Source organism: Crocodylus siamensis, chromosome 4 (assembly GCF_052110815.1).
Source record: "Crocodylus siamensis isolate JL-2025a chromosome 4, ASM5211081v1, whole genome shotgun sequence".
In the NCBI taxonomy this organism is placed as follows: Eukaryota; Metazoa; Chordata; order Crocodylia; family Crocodylidae; genus Crocodylus; species Crocodylus siamensis.
Genome location: NC_143398.1, coordinates 211,007,816 through 211,027,459, shown reverse-complemented (window position 1 = coordinate 211,027,459; position 19,644 = coordinate 211,007,816). Strand labels below are relative to the sequence as shown.

General features: G+C 43.6%; 1 protein-coding gene across 4 annotated transcripts in view; it reads right to left on the bottom strand.

Annotated features, from left to right (window-relative positions):
- Window positions 1-19,644, bottom strand: part of FIGN (fidgetin, microtubule severing factor) — a 131,871-nt gene that overhangs the window by 50,727 nt on the left and 61,500 nt on the right. The window contains exon 3 of one of the 4 annotated variants that reach the window (XR_016442083.1): window positions 10,231-16,431. The exons of the other annotated variants lie outside the window; for them this stretch is intronic. The gene's annotated coding sequence lies outside the window, so the exon portion shown is untranslated. Of the gene's footprint in view, window positions 1-10,230; window positions 16,432-19,644 lie in introns of those variants that run through there. 4 annotated transcript variants of the gene reach the window in all.

Genomic DNA, 19,644 nt, shown 5'->3' with positions numbered 1-19,644 from the left:
AAGTAGAATGCTAATTGATATAACAAGCTGTTATGTGATGGGTTTAATTACCATTTGTCTGAAACAACTACTGTTTCTCAGATGGAGAAATATCAAAACAAAAACAAAATCTTTAGCCAATAAAGGAGTTAAAGAAAGAAAACTGAAGCACCTAATGGAAGTGTAGCATTTCCTACCACATTTATATTTTTGCCTTAACTTCCCTATCCTAGAAGGCAGGTCAGGGTAAATGTTTTCTACAACTCCATTCATGGCATCTGACAAAGTAGGCTGCTGTCTATGAAAACTTATGTTTCTCTGAACCAGTTACTCACTAAGTGCTACTTGGCCCTGCCTTCTGCCTAACTTCAGATTAACACAGCCAACTACCTCTCTTTTCCTTAAACCTAGTTGTACCAAAAGTGTATAAAGTCTAATATATTTAACCTATCCTGAGGAAAGGAATTAGACAGAATGTCCCTGATGGAACTTAACACCTTTGTCAAATGGTCCCAAAGAAATACAGCTTACCCCAAAGGAGTGCACAGTTTATATATTTTAGATGTGGGAAGACATTCTAATGTTTCAGGTCTATGGTCCATATGGAGGCTGTCCTGCCTTATATCATTCATCATAAAAACTTATGAATCAAGAGAGATTAAAAAGGGCTGATTCTTAACCATTCCACTTGGTTCTTTTAAAAGCAACCCAAGAACTGCAATTTCAATCAAAGAGTCACATACCTTCAAACATCATCTCGAAAGCTTGCTGAGTCAGCATGGGCCAGATTTTTTTTTTTCCAGCTGCTGCAAAAATATGTAGTTCCACTGAAGTATTATGCCAGATTACATCAGGTGAGGCTCTAATACTGTGCTTCTGGATACTGTCTCTGCTCTTTTCAATAAGGAGAAACAAATGAATCCCCTTTGAGGCTGGCACACATTAAACTAGTATCTAACATAGAGAATAAGCATACTGAAAAAATGTAAAGTCAATATGCATAGCAGGCCACACAAGATGAACAGAATGAGAAGTAAAACTATTGATGGCAACAATAAAATCACTGGAAAAAAGAAGTAGTAAACCAGTTCTGTACAAAACCTGAAGGAACAAAGAGATGCTTACAGCTATCAAGTATGTGATTCTAGAGAGTTCATTGTGCTGATCTCAAGCACCAAAGCACTGACTTGGCAAAAAAAAAAAAAAAAAAAAGCATAAATCATGACAGGCCCTTGTGAGTTTTCTGCTAGGATATACGTAGCCTAAAGCCAGATTGGAATCTCTTGAATTAGTGTGCAGTAAGGTGGGAAAAGAGCAACACAGAAATGACCCTTTCAAGATTTTGCTTGCTTGTGAGGATGCTCATTGATAAAGTCTTTTACAATCACAATTCCCTACCCTTTCCCACTCACAGAATAACAACAGCTGAATTTCAGACACCAAGACCACATAAATATATTCTGTAACAAGTAGCCGTACAACAAAACAAAAGTAAACAAGCTGAACATAAAACCAAAGAATAGGCTGTGGATTATAGTTAAGGAAACAATTTCTGGATGCTTTCTACCATGTATTAAAAAATGCTTGAACATTATCTACAGGGGGTTTCAGTTTAAAACAAACAAAAAAACTAAACCCTTGGAAATGCAAGATTATTATATTACTTTTCACTTCTAACTTCACCTCCTCATCAATTAACACACAAAAATATTGGTTTAGTTTTGATACAATTAAGCCCCTCAGATACAATTATAATCAGAAGCTGCTTATTTCTGATTCTTATAAAAATGTAACGGATAAAACTCTTTGATAAAGACTTTTCAGAGAGCCAGATTTTAGAATGTGCACAGATCCCAGAGTATCTTATCTATTGCTCGCTCTCTCGACCTTCATCACTTTTATCTTCTAATTATATAGTAGTGTGTATTCTGAATCACTGCTGAAATGCAACCACTCCCAGTTTGAAATGTGGCAAATCTTTTAAAGAGTCCATTGCAGAACCACATAATGGATTATGACTTCAGTGATTAAGAAGCCCCCCAAAAACAAACAACTATCCATTTAATACAATTCAGGAGAAATTTAGTGAAATTAGACCAAGAGAACTGGGGCTAACCAAAAAAGATGATATCCAAAATTATAAGTAATCAAGAACTCAGTTATATGCCTTAGCCAAAAAATCAATCAATCAATAAATAAAAAGACTGCTTCTAACAACAGGGTAAAGCATTCACAAGATCCAGGAGAATCTTACTGGGTTGTTCCCTGTGTAGAAAACCTTACTCGGAGAGCCCCGTACAAGCATTCTAGAAGATTGGCTCTATAGACAGCCGAGAGCAGAGGTCAGAGCTGAGTGGCTGGCCTCTTCAGAGACTATGCCTGTTGCTGCCCACATCACTCCTTCCTTCCTTCCCTCCCTTCCACCAGGTCTTGAGACAGGAACTTCAGAACATACCTGCTGTCATTTCAGGCCAAATTTCCTATCTAGAAGCCCTCCATGGGTCCCTACCAGCACCTGCAGATGGATCCATTTACAGTACAGGTTTTGCATTTTGGTCAGGGTCAGGTGCTGGCACATCAGGCTTACATGAGGGCCATGGTCAATTGGATCTAGGTATGGAAGGGACAGAATATAGGCACTTCAGGTCCTGGGAGACTGGATCTGGATCTGCCAGACCCCATCCCATCCTGTACCTAAATTGGATAGACTTCATCCCCTCTCCTGCAAGACCCAAATCAGCCTCTTAAGTACAATCCCAGTTCAGAGTAGGGAAGAGGGGGAGAAGCTGGGGCTTCAAGAATGGCAGGAGCCAGGGTTCAGGTTGGTTTGGGTCTGTAGAGGTCCATGAATGGAAGCAGCCGGACGTATGCAGCCTGAGTATGGGGGGGGTGGGCAGGCTCTTGGCACTTTGGGTCCTGGATAATTGAACTTGGATCTGCCAGACCCTCCTCCTTCCCTCCCCCCCCCCACAATCCTCAGACCCACCTCTCCCCCAGTCAAAGGGGGTGGGGGAGAGGTGATTGGGCTGGTATGAAGGAAGGGAAGGAAGGTTGGGGGGAGGGGGAATGCAGGAAAGACAGACAGAGGGAGAGTTCAACTGGTCCAGACATGGATGCAGGGCTAGGGAGGTTGGTCTAGGAATGAGAGGGGTCAGGTTGGGGTCAGGTATGGGGGTAGAGGGAGTTGGCAGATCTGGTCAGATGCTGGAGGGCTGGGTTCTCCTGTCTGCTCAGGGTGGTAGAGTAGGCAGTAGTACAGCCCCAGGGCTGCAGAAAGGAGTTAGGCTTTCCAGGCCCTGAAGCTGTCCGAGGGAACGGTATGATGTCTATTGGGCTGCAGCAGTAAAGTTGAAGCCAGTCTCCCTAGAGGGCAGGGGAGGGGAGGGAATGGAGCAAAACATGCCAAGATGCTGCAGAACAGCATCTTCTATCACTGGGGCAAGTGTACGAGCACATGTTTCTCTGGTAGAAATTCTACCAGAGGCCAATTCTACCTCACCGGAGGTAGTAGATTTTTCTTTGGAACCTCCTGTGCTTGGTCCAATAGAAACTGTGGGAACACTTCTACACTTCAGGTTTCTATCAGTGGAACTGAGATTCCACCAGTAAAAAAGTAAAGCCTATATGCATCCAGAATCAACTGATAGGGCACTGTTAAGACATCTTAGCTGTACTTAAGAATATGAAGATGTAGGTACTCTAGGTGTAAACCAGCTGAACTAAAGCACTAACTTGAATGATTCCATTACAAGGAATCATTCACCATGGACTTCAGATGAATTTGTTCCAGTTTATATAATAGAAGGTTACAGGTGGGAAAAGTGCCAGGTGAATATGTCAAAAAGATTACCAAAGATCAGTGGTATTAATCCATATGATTAATCTGCTGAACTGTAATAGCACCACAAGGCTTGATGAGCTGGTGACGGTAATCTGCTCCTGCTCTTTTCCTGCTCAAAACAATTTTCCTGGTTCCAAAACAATTGTTGAGGAGCATGGCATAAAGAGGCTGCCTAGTTTCCCTGCGATGAATGCAGTGATAGCTCCTTGTCTCCAAATAGTGCTAAAGCCTTAGCTGAAATTCGTGCAGACTTACCTGAATCAGGACAATATAGGGTACTGTTTCAAAAGAAAGCCTGGTTAGTGCAGTGCCCTACCAACCCCAAAGGGAACGGTGAGCCATCATTACACCAGCGTCACCAAGGAAGCTAGTACTAATCCAATGGCAAATATATCCTGTAGCAGAAGCAGCATTTCTCTTAGGAAAAGAAGAGGACTTGTGACCACTAAGCTGCATACCACAGACAATTCATTATAACTGTGTGATGCTAGCTATAGTCAGTCCCCTACCATCACCAAAAAAGTTCAACTGTATCAAAAGTACTGTGAGCCTTGTAAGCCTCTAGGACAAGAAAAATCAGGGCTCAGAGCATCAAGTAGAGTTTTTTCAGCTGTCAGAAAAGATAAAATATCAACATTTTTATAGTAATTCATGCAACATTGGTTGCTGAAGTCATCTCAAAAGTGGTGAAAAAAGCAAGACAGCAATCACAATGATAAAACATTAAGGTGAAATACTTTGTTACCTGCCAAGGCCAAAAAAGAAGATTCGGTGGGACCCGTAGAAACATTTACAGTGTCAGTAAACTTCTGTAAGCACCCACCTTGGACCAGTGATCAAAAATAAGAAAACATTGATCCCTGCCAAGGACAAAAAGCACTAAGAGCCTCCAAAGACATAAAATATGAGACAAAAGAACAAGGAAGGACAGTAAATCATTACCAAAATCTACTTACAAACTTGATCAGAGAAACAGAAAAAAATTATAATAAATCAAATTATTCAAGGAAAAGATAAAAAGGTCCCAATGACTGAATGTTTCTAGAAAACCACCAATGCTGAATCATCCAGATTCATGGCACAGGAAGTGACTGCAGAAATTCTGGCACCTTTTCAAATGATTGTTTCCACTGTCCCTCAACAAAAAGCTATTTTCTCTAAATTAACATTGTGCTCTTTTGCTAGCAGTACACCAGCTGAAAAATTTCTAAAAAGTAGGAAGGCTACTTATGTGAGTCATCCTTCCCTTCCCTTTTCTTTTATGCATCTGCTTCCTAGTTTGTGCTCAGTTTTATATGTACTTTGTTATTTATACAGCTCTTCAAATCCATTCCCCTATGCCACTTCTGCTGACTACTACTGTCTAGTTATTTTCTAATAAAGTAAATTGGGATTTCTAAAAGAAGCGTGACTGGTTAACCACTATGTACCCACAGACCCCAGATGTACTAGAATTAATGTAGTAGTGAATAACAACCAATTGTCAATCAATGATCAATGATAATTCATAACTAAAACATAAAACTAAGTTAAATCTTTTACATTCATTCTAGCAAGAGGACAAAACATTTTTATCACCCTATCACAAGCTTCTCATAGACTGACTGTGTTGTCTTAACAAGACAAGAGGTAAATAACTTGGTCAGATAAAGCGAAAAGAGCCCCTTGGGGAGTGATCAGTTTATTTCTCTTTGCAAACTGCAGTAGGCACCCTCTTAATACCCTTTGTTAAAAGGCAAAGGGTGTTTCCTTACCTGCAATTTTCAACTGGACACACTTTATTTTCTCAGGTCATATGTGATAGGCCTTTTGTCCTCATTGTTTGCTTTGGAAGTAGATGGAAATTCTCCTCTTTCACAAAAAGCTGATTTCTGGCTTCCCCTGATGGCACATGCAAGTTCCTGCAGAAATTTTAGAGCTTCTCTGCACAAGAAGAGATGGGTCTGGTGGATTCAGTTCTAACTGCTGTAAAAGGGTCTCTCTTCAGTGAACCACTTCCACACTCTATCCCTCAAAAATACTGGATTTAGAGGCCTTGCCCCCACTCCTATTTTTGGATCCCCATGCAAGGCAGAAATAAATTGAATAACATTACCTGAGGCCTTTAGGCTAGGTACAGACTTTACACTCAGTGTGCTTGAAGCACACAGAAAGCGCACAACAGCTGTAAGAAAACTGACATTCATGGCATATAAAGTGCTTTAAAAAATGGTGAATCCCACTCTAAATTAATCCTGGATGGGTGTGTACTAACCTAAAGTGCTTTCTGTTAGAGCAAGGGTGTCCAGCCTTTTTGAATGTGGGACTGGATCGTGAACTTTTTATCACCCATTGGGCTGGTGAGCCATATTCAAAGACCTCACAGGAAGTGGTATCACATCAGGAAGTGATGTCACATGACCTTTGACACCAATGAAGTTGCAGGAAGTGACAATGAAATGGGTCTGGAAATGTGGTTTAAAATCCAAAATAAAAACAAAAACGGTACCTGACCTGGACCCCATGAGGCAGCAGGCATCCTGCCACCAGTCAAACAAGACCTTGAGAAGAAATTTCCAACAGCTTCTTGCCAATGGGAGGAGGTAGAAATTAAAGAGAAAACCTCTTCCCCTTTTCTTTTTGTCCATGTGTTAACTGACAAAGCACAGAACAGAGCCTGAAAACCTCGCTATATTTCCAATACCAGCCCTCTGTTCACAGAGATTAGAACAGCGAGGGAGTGGAACAGACTGCCTAGGGAAGCTATGGACTCTCCATCATCAGAGGTGTTAAAAAAAGATGTTGGACAGCACTGGTCGGGCATGATCTAGGCCAGTGTTTCTCAAAACATGGGTCGCGACCCAAAAGTAGGTCTCAAAAATATATGAAAGGGTCATGAGCAAACTTTAAAAATGGGTTCTCCTTTAAAAGGAAAAAAACATATAACTGTGGCTTTTCTCTTGTGGGCTGGCAGAGTTCCAGCCTGCAAGGGGCTACTTAGGGCCCCCCCATGCACCAGACACTGGGGCACTAGAGTCTGGGGGTAGGAGCAGTGAGGGACACTGGGTCATGACTGACCATCTATGGTTACAAATTGGGTCCTGGTACAAGAAAGGTTGAGAACCACTGACCACTGAGACCAGGGTAGGCAATTATTTGAGGCAGAGCAGAGCAACACAGGGCACAACCCTTGCCCTGAGCCTCCCTGCCCTATGAAAGGCACGGACCCCCCCCCCCCACACACACACACACACATACACCCCGGCCCGGCCCCAGGGGAGGCACCGTCTTCCTACCCTGTCCCCCCCGGCCCTGCCCTACCTGCAGCGCCCCGGCCAGGCAGGAGGCAGCAGAGACAGATGATGAGGGTGAGCCCAGCCACCACACCTCCTCTGTGGGTCTGCATCGCCACGCTGGACTGGAGGGAGCTGGGGCCCGGGCTGGGCGGCACCTCGGGGCGCAGTGAGCACAGGCTCCACCTGAGCCTGGGGCTGCCCCATGTGGAGCAGCCAATGCTGACAGCCTGGCAGGAGGCGGCACCTGCCCACACTGCTCCACCTCTGCCAGCAACCCAGGGCCGGGCAGCCAAGCTGGGCTGTCTCTCACCTGCGGGCGGGGAGCAGCGAGTTGCTCAGGCTGAGAAGCGGTGGCTTCCCTAGGTGGTGCTGGGGACCGGGTCTGCACTCTGCTGCCCACACACACTACATCGGCAACATCAAGTTGATGCATGGTGCATGTGGGAAACTTGTCCTTTCCCCAGCCCTTCAGCAGCCATCAGAAAGCGTGTTCACTTTAGTTTCCCATTACAGCACCGTGGGCCACAGAAAATGCCTTTGTGGGCCACATGGTGGCTCGTGGGCCTTATGTTGGACAAGCCTGTGTTATCAAATGTCTGTGCCAGATCTCATGCAGGGTTAACTTGGAGCATGATCATCATTCCAGGTAGTTTTGTGCAGGGCTGCTCTAGCCTCAGGCAAAGCTGATTTCCTCTACCTGAGTGGCTGGGATGACCGTGCCCCATTGGCTGTCACTGACCCAAGTCAGTGACAGCTCCTGATCCCAGCTCTATGTGCAGCCTGGCTGGGGGAGGGGTGGGGAAAGGAGGGTTTCAGTCTCCACAGCAGCCCTGTCCCTGTGGAGGGCTGCAGCTTGACCAGGGTGTGCTGTAATGGATGAAGTCTCCAAGCATCCACTGCCAGAGTAGCCCCTCTCCCCAGTCTTGCCTCCCTCCCTTGCCAGCTGGTGACTGTCAGTAGTGGCTGACAGTGGGGGAGGGGTGGAAGAGGGAGGAAGGGGAGCCCCCTACTGCAAGCCTCCCCCCCAGTTTGCTGGCTTGGGCTACGCAGGGGGCCAAATCTTATGGCAGGGGAGCACTAGTCACACCACCCCCTCCCCGCCATCCAAGAGACCTGGCAGCCACAGCCAGAAGCTGTAGGGCAAGGATTCTTCAGCTTTTCACCATGCTGGGAACTGTGGCTGGGGAAGACTGGAACCCACTGCTGTGAGGGATTACAGCCCCCCTGCTTGCTGGCTCAGAAGTCAGAGCTGGTCAGCCCAAGTCCACACAGAATGGGGCTCCCTTCCCTTCCCCACCCCCAGCCCCAGTGCCTGGCATAGTGAAACACAGGGCCAAGCAGCTCTGCTGCAGCCGCTGTCAAGAGGCTTGGGTAGGAGAAAGGGAGGCCTCCCTGTCATGAGGGGCCCCTCACAGCTTGGGTCTTTGTGGGGAGGGCTGGGCCAGGTCCACATAGCAGGGTGGGTCTCCCTTTCCTCCACCCAAGTCTCGACAGCAGCAGCCAGCAGCTGCAGGAGGAGCAGCCCAGCCCAGCACTTTCTCACGCTGCCAGACTCCCAGCACAGCAAAAAGCACTGCAAGAAACTTGCACTGCCCCTGCTGTCTGCAGCTGGTTGAAGGGAGCCCCCCTCACCATGAAGTTTGCTGGCTGTGGTTTGGAAGGGAAGGTGGTGTCCAAGTGACATGAAGGCTTCCTTCCCTCTATTCCCCTTCAGCTGCTGCTGACATTCCCCAGCTGGTGGGGAAGATGGGGCTGGGAGAAGTTGCTCTGGCAGCCTCCTAGGAGACCTATAAGGAACACCTCTCCAACTGCTGCACTTGGCCACTGCAGGCAGGCATTGAGCCCTGCCCTCCCACCCAAACAGCACACATCTGTTCAGGTTGAAAGCGCTCTCCTATAGCACTTTGAGTAAAGTGAGATAGAGTGATTTCAGCCTGCAGCCCTTTGAACATCTATATTTAGCCCTAGTGATCATTTCCGATTGCAGAACCCTGATTACTTCAGTGAGATAAATGAATCAGAATAAAAACAGACTTCCTTGATAGTGCAATAGCAAATATTACACTATACAGCTAGATATTGAATTGGAAAGGCCAGAAACTCCATGTAGAAGATGAGCCTCATATACTGTCCAACTCCAGCTCCAAATCCCAGTTTCTACCCACTCTGCCTGCCCAGCATAATGAGCACCCCACCCCCACCCTCATGGGCTGGACCAAATCAGTTGGCAGACCAAGTCTAGCCCGCAGGATATATTTTTATCCTAATTCAATGAGTCCCAAAGTCAGATAGTACCTGTAGGTGCTATTGCAATTTAAACACTAATGACTATAATTAATAACAATACTAGTGATGTCTACTTTTTAAATATGGAATGAAGGCAGAAAGCCCGGAAGCACCTGAATAACAGAGCAGCAGGTACTTAAGAGGAAGAAAAGAAATGATTTCCTTTTGAGATATAACTGGAAACTGAAATCTAACTCAGAGAAAAGTAGGACTATAGCTCAAAATATATTTACTAAAAATACAAAGTAAAGATCTGCAACATTACTTAACAGAAACATCCATTATAATCCTATTCAATATCCATTGCATGGCAAAATGCCTTTGTACACCATGCCTGCACTACAACTGTTGTATCAGCTTCTTCTTGATAGCGTACTGCAACTCATATTGTAAGGGTTTTCCCAAAGGTCCCAGCAATATGAACTGTAGCTTTTGTATGGCAATCCAGAAAATGACTGATCATTTGCCAAGGCCCTGTTGGTGAGTTGCCACTCCAGGGACACACTTTCAATTTCACACTCTTTTGCACTTTCTGGACAGTGTTGGTTAATTTCTATGAGCAGAGATCATATTTCACCTACACTGTATTTACAACAGCTATGTACACACTAGATGTGGAGTGTATGTATGTATGTATGTATGTGCTACAAAAGTATAGATGGAAAAAAACAAAAGAATCCATCTTTCTGTTCTACTTTAACACATACAATTGGGAGGAAAAAAAAACGCTAGGAAACACCAGTTCTTGATACTATTACATTCTGTAAACTAGAAGTAACAAATACATGTAAATATATAAAGAGAAATAATTGTATTAGGGATTACTTTTCTTTAACTGGCTATTAAAATGCTTGTTGCTAGTGGAGTATAAACAAACAAAACCAAATTCATGTCAGAAAATAGTTTTTTCACTTAGATAGCAATGTTTCTTTCAGGCAGAACAACAAATTAGCGTACATAATTGTGGCTTCAAAACAAAGAAACTTTTGTCTACTTCAGCACAGGCCAAATGATCCACAGGCTGCACTGTTCTTTCACGAAGTCAAAAGACTAAGCAGACATAAAAAGTACATTTACTATGAAGAATGACCACCTGTTATTTTGTGCAAAATCCATAATACATTCCCTTGGTGTACAGGCAAGAAAGGAAAAAAATGCCCAACAATACAGGATGGAGAACGAGCGTTCATCAATAGGGATACATACATCAGCCAACAAGGTCCAACAAGCTGAATAATCACAATCAGGGAAAAAACCTGATCCAAGCATTAATAATTCAATTAGTATTCATTGAAATAACATTGATTTTAATGAATTTATTTCACATCACTGTTGCTGTCCAATGTACTTTCATAGAGATTCCATTACAGTTTAAAATCACTAGGGTACGAATCTGCTAAGTACTGCCTCTTTAGAAAAAAGAGTAAGGGGATATCAGTTTGGCAAATAAATGTTTTTAAGAGTGCAAAGAAGTTTGATAAGAAGTTTTAATACTAAGTAATTAAATTATTGGCTTGACACTGTATTTTACTGCTAGAATGTATATGTTAATATAAATGACCACATCTGACAACATGCATGCAAAACTACACACATCATTTTAAAGACAACATATTTTGTTTTCAGTATTATAAATGGATAAAAATTAGGTCCTACCAGACTCCAGTTTGGGATTTTTCACTCTCTCAGCTATGGGTGATGTCATCACCAATAGTTATTTTAGAGTAAGGAGCATGGCTCCTGGTACCGCAATATGAGCCTGTTCCTACTAAAAGATTCATGACCCAAATCATGCATGAGTTGCTTAAATGCAGTAGTGGTTGCTCAGTCTACTATCCAGAACTCTTGGGGTAAGAGATCAGGGAGCTTACTGAAATGTGTTCTCATCTTCAGTTCTCACCTATACTCTCACCTGAATAGCACTTGCTTCTTTGTTTCCTCATTAGCCCAGAAAACAATATGATTTATACCAACAGAATTAACATAACATAATTTAATGCAACATGGCATATTGAAATGCTATGAAAAACAGCATTTGGCAAAGCACACACATATATACAAGCTTACATTTATGCAGTACAATTCTTAACATTATTATATAATTCTGGCTAGAAGAGACTCTTTCTAATTGACACTGCCACTCTTCTTTGTGCTCACCCAGCACAGCATAACATTTCAGGAATCTCAAAGAACAAGAATTTTTCTGAAGTAATTTGCAAACTCTTTGGATCAGCTATAGTTACAGTTCTCTTGTATAAAACCATAACATGAAACTTTTGTCTCCATCAAGATTCTCAACAATGTGGAACTTCACCGTTTTTGTGGGAATTCCAAGAGGTATGTTTCCTCCAGTGCTAGGGACAGACATTCAAAAATCCTGAATCTGAATTGATTCAGTCTTTGCAGGTTAATCTAACCTGGCTAGTCTGAACCAGTTTGTAACTGGACAGACATTCTCTTTCTATTGAGAAAATTCAAGTGCATGCCTGCAGTGGCTCAGGCTAGCAGCTGGGGGCACTAGAGTCCTTCCTTCCCTTGTATAGTGCTGAGCTGAGGGGGGTATGGCTAGGCCTCAGCAGGATGATTTGATTAGGGAGGTCTGCCTGCACCATCCCAGGCTTTTCTCTGCTGGCTGCTCAAGGGGCGGGTGTGTTGCCAGACCCCAGCTCCCTGCTAGCAACGGTGGGGAAGTTCAGTGCATGTATCTGTTGATATGGAGCTTTTCAATCCCTGTCCCTGCTTCTTTATACTGTCTGCAGCAAACTGACAGGTGAACAAGCCAGCAGGGGGATGATAACAGTGTTTAATCACTCAATCAGCAAAACAAAATAGCTTCTCTCTATTACTTCAAACTCTTCCTAAACAGCTTACCAGCTGACCTGGTGATTAGCTCCAAAAAGCTCTAAGCAGTCACTGTTCTGTCTGCCTGTCCCAGTGAAATTGGAGACACACTTCTACATTACCTAGCATACCACATGTCTAGGGTCCATGGGGCTGGGGTACCTGCTGTGGGAGATGGGAGGGAGAGGGGGATTCTTGCTTGAGAGCAAGCAGTGAGGGTGTGAGTTAGGGCAGGGGGAAGCCAGGCAGACCCTGCTATGCCTGCAAGTCTCTGCCAGAGCTCCAGCCAGGGACCAGAGTTGGGGGGGGCACTCTGCTATGGAGCAGCTCAGAGAGCATGCCAGGGGGTGTCTGGTTTATCTTAAACCACTAAAGGGCCGGGTACAGACATTGTATAAGCTGGTTTGAGCCAAGTAAGTTGTCTGATATGACATTCAACCAGTTTATCTTAAACCAGTTTCTGCCATTTTCAAACTGGTTTATGTACACTGAAAATCTGTTATGTTACAGGTTTAAACCAGTTTCTGATCACTTAAACTGGTTTGTGTGTAATGTCTGTCCCTAGCCCAGGAGCTCTGAGCACTCTGGCTCTTAAGTCAATCACAGAAAGGGTACAGCAGCTGCTCCCCTTTATAACTGAACAAAGCCAAAACTTCTTCTATCTGAAGATGGCAGCATTCATCCAGTAGGCTTTACCCCTGTACAAGATGTATTCCTCCAGGGGCCACCAGAATGTGGATAAAGGACAAACATAATATAGGGATGCATAGCACAAGGTAATCTTGACAGGCAGCAAACCTTTGTATCAGCAAAACCAGCTTGATCTGCTTGGGTGCACGACAATAATTTTATAATGATCTAAAAATAAACATGATCCCCTTTACATTTTAGCTGTCACCTTACATTATATCAAATGCTGAAGTGATGGAACATAACGCCACATTGTTTTCTGAACTATAGAAAGACAATATTTGTAAGGAATGCAATGGTTTTATTTCCACTTCTGCTGGTCTTTTACATAGCTGGACAGTATAGGCATTTGATTTTTAGACAAGGGTGTGCTAACTATTGGTCTCTAATTAAAGTCAGTCATTTTTTATTAGTTTCCACAGGTTCCGATTTTTGTTGCAAGGCAGTCAAAATACTTTTAATCTTTCCTTTGTTGCTCATCTGTCTTTGTCCAAGAGATACTTTCACATAAAAATTCCTGCTGGATTAAGAGTAATGTCCATTCTTGTTTTCCTGGTTGAAGTTTATTTACACAAACAACTGTACAGTTCCATGACAAATGTCCTCTAAGGAAAGTGAACAAGAGGCTTGATGATAACCAGAGGTGTGCCGATAAAGATTTGTTGGGCTGATACTGACGGTCAGTTATTAATAAGCCATATCAGCCGATACTGATCTGATTGCCAATATGGATCCTGGCAGCTTGGAGAGTAGCATCTGGCTGGTAACTGTGGGAGAAAAGGGGCAGGGGGAGGGAAGGAGAAGATCAAGGCCCCTGAGGTAAAGGACGGAGTGGGGGTGGGGTTGGGCAAGGGTAGGGACAGGTGTACTATCTGGATTGAGGCATGGGATGGAACCATGAGTGGCTCATGTGGTGGGGGGTGGCTTCCACTGCTGGCACACCCTTAGTGGAGGCACAGAGGGGCACATGCCCCCCAGACCTATGGCAAGGTGAGGGTGAGCTGCCACTGTAGGCTGGAGCCAGGAGTGGTTCTGGGCTCTTCCTGCCAGGTGGGCTAGGCCAGGGCTGCATGTGGGGTGGGTGGGGGTGGCACTGGGAGGGAAGGTTTGGGGGAGTCTACAGGGAATTTTGGGGTGGCTGTAGCCCACTCCATAGCTCCTCCTCATAGCACTGCTGCTGCCCGTCCTGAGTGCAGCCCTGACTCAGCCACCCCACCAGGAAGAGCCCAATGCTACTCCTGGCCCAAGCCTGCAGTGGCAGCCCACCCTCACCGTGCATGAAGATTCACTGTGCACCGTGCCCCTCTGTGCCTCTTCTGGGGTGTGGCAGCAGTGGGAGCTGCCTCCTTCTTCCTGCACCCCCCAGACAAGCCACTCACGGCTCAGTCCCGTGCCCTGCCTCGGCTGGGCATGCCTGCCCCTGCCCCACCCCCACCCCTAACACCACAGATGCCTCGAACTGCCCCCCCATGTCCATTCTTCCCCACAGACATACCAGCTGGATGCTGATCTCCAAGCTTCTGGGCTGCACGCATTTAATCAGCTATTTTACTGGCCACATCAGCCAACCCCCCTCCTCACCCCACAATTGCAGATAACATCAATTTTGCTTTTGTATGTGCCGATACAATATGAATCGATGTATTGGTGCAATTCTAATGATAACTGAGAAAAAAAGGCACCTGCAAGTTACAGTAGAATAACCTCTACCCTCTTCTGCCACTTCTTCCTAAGAGAGACCTTATAACAGAAAACCTGACTAAAGAAGCATGCACTCAGACACTTGGAGTGTAAAAAAAATAAATACAGGAAGCATTAGTTGATTACAACCTAAAAGTAGGAATTTAGACTCCCAGAACAGTGCAAATTTGGGAAGGGAAATTTTCACAGAAGTCTGAGTGGGAAGGAAACTATCGTTTGAAAAGGAGTTATCTGAAAATTATGCGATAGTTTAACTGATATATGAGACGTAGTCAACCATTCAGCTATTCACCACATTATCTGCAGTGAATTATAGCAGGAAAGAAGCAATGACAACAAGGCCTGGCTATTTCTAACTCATTAAATGTTAAAAGAAATGTTGATCTTTATATTGACTAAACTAATAGAGAAATCATCCATCTTTCTTTCATCTTACAGGCAACTGGAAAATGCTGATCTAGTTGGTCAGAATTTGCCTGCACCATTGTAGTGATCTTCAGTCCAATTCCTAGTAGACAGCAGTCCACATCAGAAAATCATCATAAGTAAATATAAGAGAGATTCCAGTTTCCTACAACTGCTACAAATTGTTAAAACATTTCTACTGGACAATGGACATTTGTTTGAAAAGTCATAGAATCATAGAATATTAGGGTTGGAAGGGACCTCAGGAGGTCATCTAGTCCAACCCCATGCCAAGCAGGACCACCCCCTTCCTGCCCCCCCCCCCAACTAGAACATCCCAGCCAAGATTTTGTCTAGCTGGGTCTTAAAAACCAAAGATGGAGATTCCATAACCTCTCTGAGTAACCTCTTCTAGTGTTTTACTACTCTCCTAGTGAGAAAGTTCTTCCTAATATCCAACCTAAACTTATCTTGCTGCAGCTTGAGGGCTTTGTTCCTTGTTTTGTCATCTGCCACCACTGAGAACAGTCTAGTTGCATCCTCTTTCAAACCAAAGTAAACTTTTCAGTCAACAAGTCACAAAATATATTTCAAGTTACTTGACTGTCTGGCAAAAGTTGAGAGAGCTTGTTCTACTGCATGGGTTTTTTTAAGAAACGCACACCAGTTCTGATATCACTCCCATTTTCATTTTCGAGAAGAGGAAGTTTTCCTTGCCACTGCTGAGTCAAGATACTTGTATCAAATTCTACTTGCTTTCTGTATGCCTACACATATACAGGCAGAAAAAAACAAAAACTGAGAATATTTGTAGACAATACTACAATGTGAATAACGTGTACTATGCAAAGGGGTAAAAGAGATAACAGGCAACCCAGGACCTCTGCTTTGGATGTAAAGGCATTTTATTCAAGAAAACAAGAATATTTTATAAAGCTAACAACATAAAACTTATGACTCACTAACAACCACAAGGCTGAAAAACATCACCTTCTTCTCTGCATGGGCTTCCACAAAAGGAGAAACTGCAATGAATCAGTTTGTCAAGAACTTAGTGTCCTCTTGGGAAGGGCAAAAAGAAAAAAAAGCAGCCAGCTCTTTTCCTGCTGCTTCCAAGCAGTCTGCAGTTGACTCTACCTTCCTTGAGAAAGATTTAGAGGACTAGAATACCAAGGTTGTTAACTCTGCTGCATGCTAAGTGAGGGCCTTCAGTTTGTTCTCCAGTATTATGATTAATTTTCCAATGATAGCGAGAGATCCTCTAGACTCCTCTTTGTCATTTATGCACCACACCACTGTATACATCTTAAATGTCAATTTGACCGAGTCAATGAAAGATCTTGTAACCTGGAGTATTTCATGCCACACCAACCCTTTCTCATTTTGGCGTATAATCTTCACAAGCATCTGTGCCTAGAAAGGTGATCAGAACAGTAAATTAGCCAAACTGAACTACCTCAGCTATACACTTCACACATTATTTATACAGGTTGCTCCATTTAGATGATTCAATTAAAATTCTACATTTTGAAGGTTTTATACTTTTCCCACTGTTACAATTTGCTTTGTAGTGGGTTATTTATTAATTTATTTTTAATTTGTGAGATAAATAATACCTTATTTGAAACAATATTGTCAAGATAATTACAAAGAATTGAGAGGAGTGCATGGACCTCCTCATCCTAGTAACTTGATAAAACTGATTTAGGAGAACTTGAATTCTCCATATTAAAATGGGATATAGATGTCTATGGAAAGAAACTGACCTCCAAGAATCAGTTATTCTGTAATAACTTGTATCATGCGTGACTTCAGTGAGGCTAGTACTACTGGTAATGTAAATCAGCACTATTTCTGGCAGCTGTACCTTTGTTGCAAAATCATATAGGAATAATGTGATTTCACATAGAACTAAGGGAAATATCTGGTATTATCTTGGCTAAATGTTAAAGTAAATAGAACTTTAAGTGTTATTGAATTAAGTCAAATTTTCTCTCACCAAGATATTTTTATTAAATTCTTTTTGCTGGATATTTTAGCTCCTTACTATTGTGATTATATTTTGATGAAGCAAAAAATTCTGTGCATGTCCTATTTCATAAGTGCTATAGGAACATAAAAATCAGTATGAGCTCTTTATTGGACTAGTGCCGCAGATGTGTAGAGAGAGAAAGTATTCTTTGAAAGGTATTTTAAAAAAAAAAAAAAAGAGAGATTTCAGAAAGCTTGCTTTCCAAAGAGATTGCAGCATTAAACTTATCTTCTCCTGAGGTACCTGAGCTGAAGAAGCAATTTTTCACTATAGTACTGTTTAGAGAAGTATATGAAAGGGTGCACAGTTATATCAGAATGAAATGTAGAACAAACATTCACTTCACAATGTACAACAACCAAGAGGTATTCTCATGAGTGCACCAGTGTTGTTGCATCCAGCACGCATATACCTTTCTGCTGACTGCCAAAAGTAATTCGCTCAGGTTAGAATAGGTAGTTTCCTTTGGAAGAGTTTAGAAGTCTGGCAGTTTGTAAGTTTACTCTTTTGCACAGTGTTCTTCATGTACTTCAACTTCAGTTTAGTTGCAAACCGTGATTGCCGATCTTTAGAGGTGCACCAATAAATCGGTGCCACATCGGGTGAGCACTGATAAAAGGCAAATTAACATCATCGGCTATCAGCTTTTTTTGGCCAGTGTAGCCAATGTACCAATAAATAAAATATGCCTCCTTATTGGGTCCCTCAGAGGCTGCAAGCATGTATGAAGGCACATGCATGCACATAGCCAGGAATGCAGCCAGGCAGTGTGAAGAAGAGCACCCTGAAGGTAAGTCTGTGGAGGGGAAGGGGCATGGTGGTGGGGGGGGCAGGGGGGAAGATCAAGGCTCCTATGGTATGGTGGGGAAGGGAGTGGAGTAGGGGCAGGGGCAGGGACTGGGGGAACAGCCCAGGTCAGCAGGGCTGGGGTGGGGAGCACGACAGAGCTGCTTGCAACTTATCCAGGAGGCATGGGAGGAGGTGGGGAAGAGGGGTGACTCCCAACTGCTGCATGCACCCTGCCGCATGGGAGGCATGTGCCTCCCCAATTTTGTGAGTGGGGTGGATGCAGGCTGCCCACTGTGGGCTTGGGGCTCTCCACTCTGCTGCCTTTGCCCCAGGACTGCACAATGGCTGCACATCCCCTACTCACCCAGCAGCAGTGAGGGCAGCAAGTTTTGCCTCCAGTTGCTCCGTGGGCGGCGGACATGCAGCCAATGCAGGGCCCCCAGAGCGAAGGCAGCAGAGTGGAGAGCCCCAAGCCCAAAGCAAACAGCCCACAACCACCCTCCTCCCACTTGGCTTTGCTCCGGTTAAAAGCATCCCTGAACTCAAAAATGCTGTCGATGGTGCTTGAACTGAAGCTCATTTGAGCTTCCATTTTTAAGCACTGAGACGCTGACCCCCTGGATGAGCCACCCACGGCTTTATCCTGCTCCATCGCACTCCCCACCCCAGGTGCCACCAGCTGCAGCCCCTACCCCTGTCCCACTCCCTCCCTCACTATGGGGGCCTCGATCTGACTCCCCCCCACAAGTCCTCTTTCCTCCCCCACACCTCTTCCCCTCCACAGACTTACCTGCAGGGTGATGCTCTCCATACTGCCTGGCTAGATTCCTGTAAATTGGTCATCAGATCAGCATCGACAAATATGGTTGGTTAATAATTAGCTATTGATATCGGCCAAGAAAATCTTTATCAGTGCACCTCTATCAGTGTTAACTCAGGAACGAAAGTTTGTACCTTGAAGAAAGATTCCTTTTTCTGCATTCAATGAGCACTCCTACAGATGTGCTTTAATTTATTGTAGCCTATTTTACCACACGTGAAAGTGGTGCATAAAAAGTGCTATTATACTAACTTATAGCAAAATAAGCTACTGCACATTTAGTATCATCCAAAAAGCATGCATTTGCACTACTGTGCATTAGGGCAGGCTAATGCACAATAATTTAGTAACTCAGATTGGAGGTGCTGAATTGAAAAGTGCCTTAATGCACGTGTAGATGTACTCAGTATAAGCAATTTTATTGGGAACAAAATTGATCCCTTTGCCACTGGTAGAATAAACCAGAGGCTTGGAAATGCATAACAATCAGAAGCCATGAAAAAGATTTTTAAAAAGCAATATTGTCACTAAATTATGATGGCCATATAAACTTTGCTTTGAACAGTTGGACATGAACAACCCACACGCCAATGATTTATTCAATAGGAAAAAATGTACATAAGCATCTGCTTATTTGTTTTAAAACAAAGTCATGTTTAAAAATAGGAGGAAACACAAATATGTTGGTTTTGCCTTGTAGCACCAGGCAGTTTAAGGGAATCACCAACTGCACAAACATAAAGGAAAAATACTAATACCAATCTCAGTTTCAACTTTCCCTGTACTTCTCCTGACTGGCTTAGCTAGTTAAACAAACATTAATAGTTGCGCTAAAACAAAACACCTCTTCAGGTCTTTAAAAATGATATATGATCTGTCTATATAATGGACAAAACTTCAGAAAGTTATGTACATTTTAAAAAGTAATGTTCTACTAGTTCAACTAGTTTCTCATTCCCGTTTCTATAGAAATATTAGCCCAGTC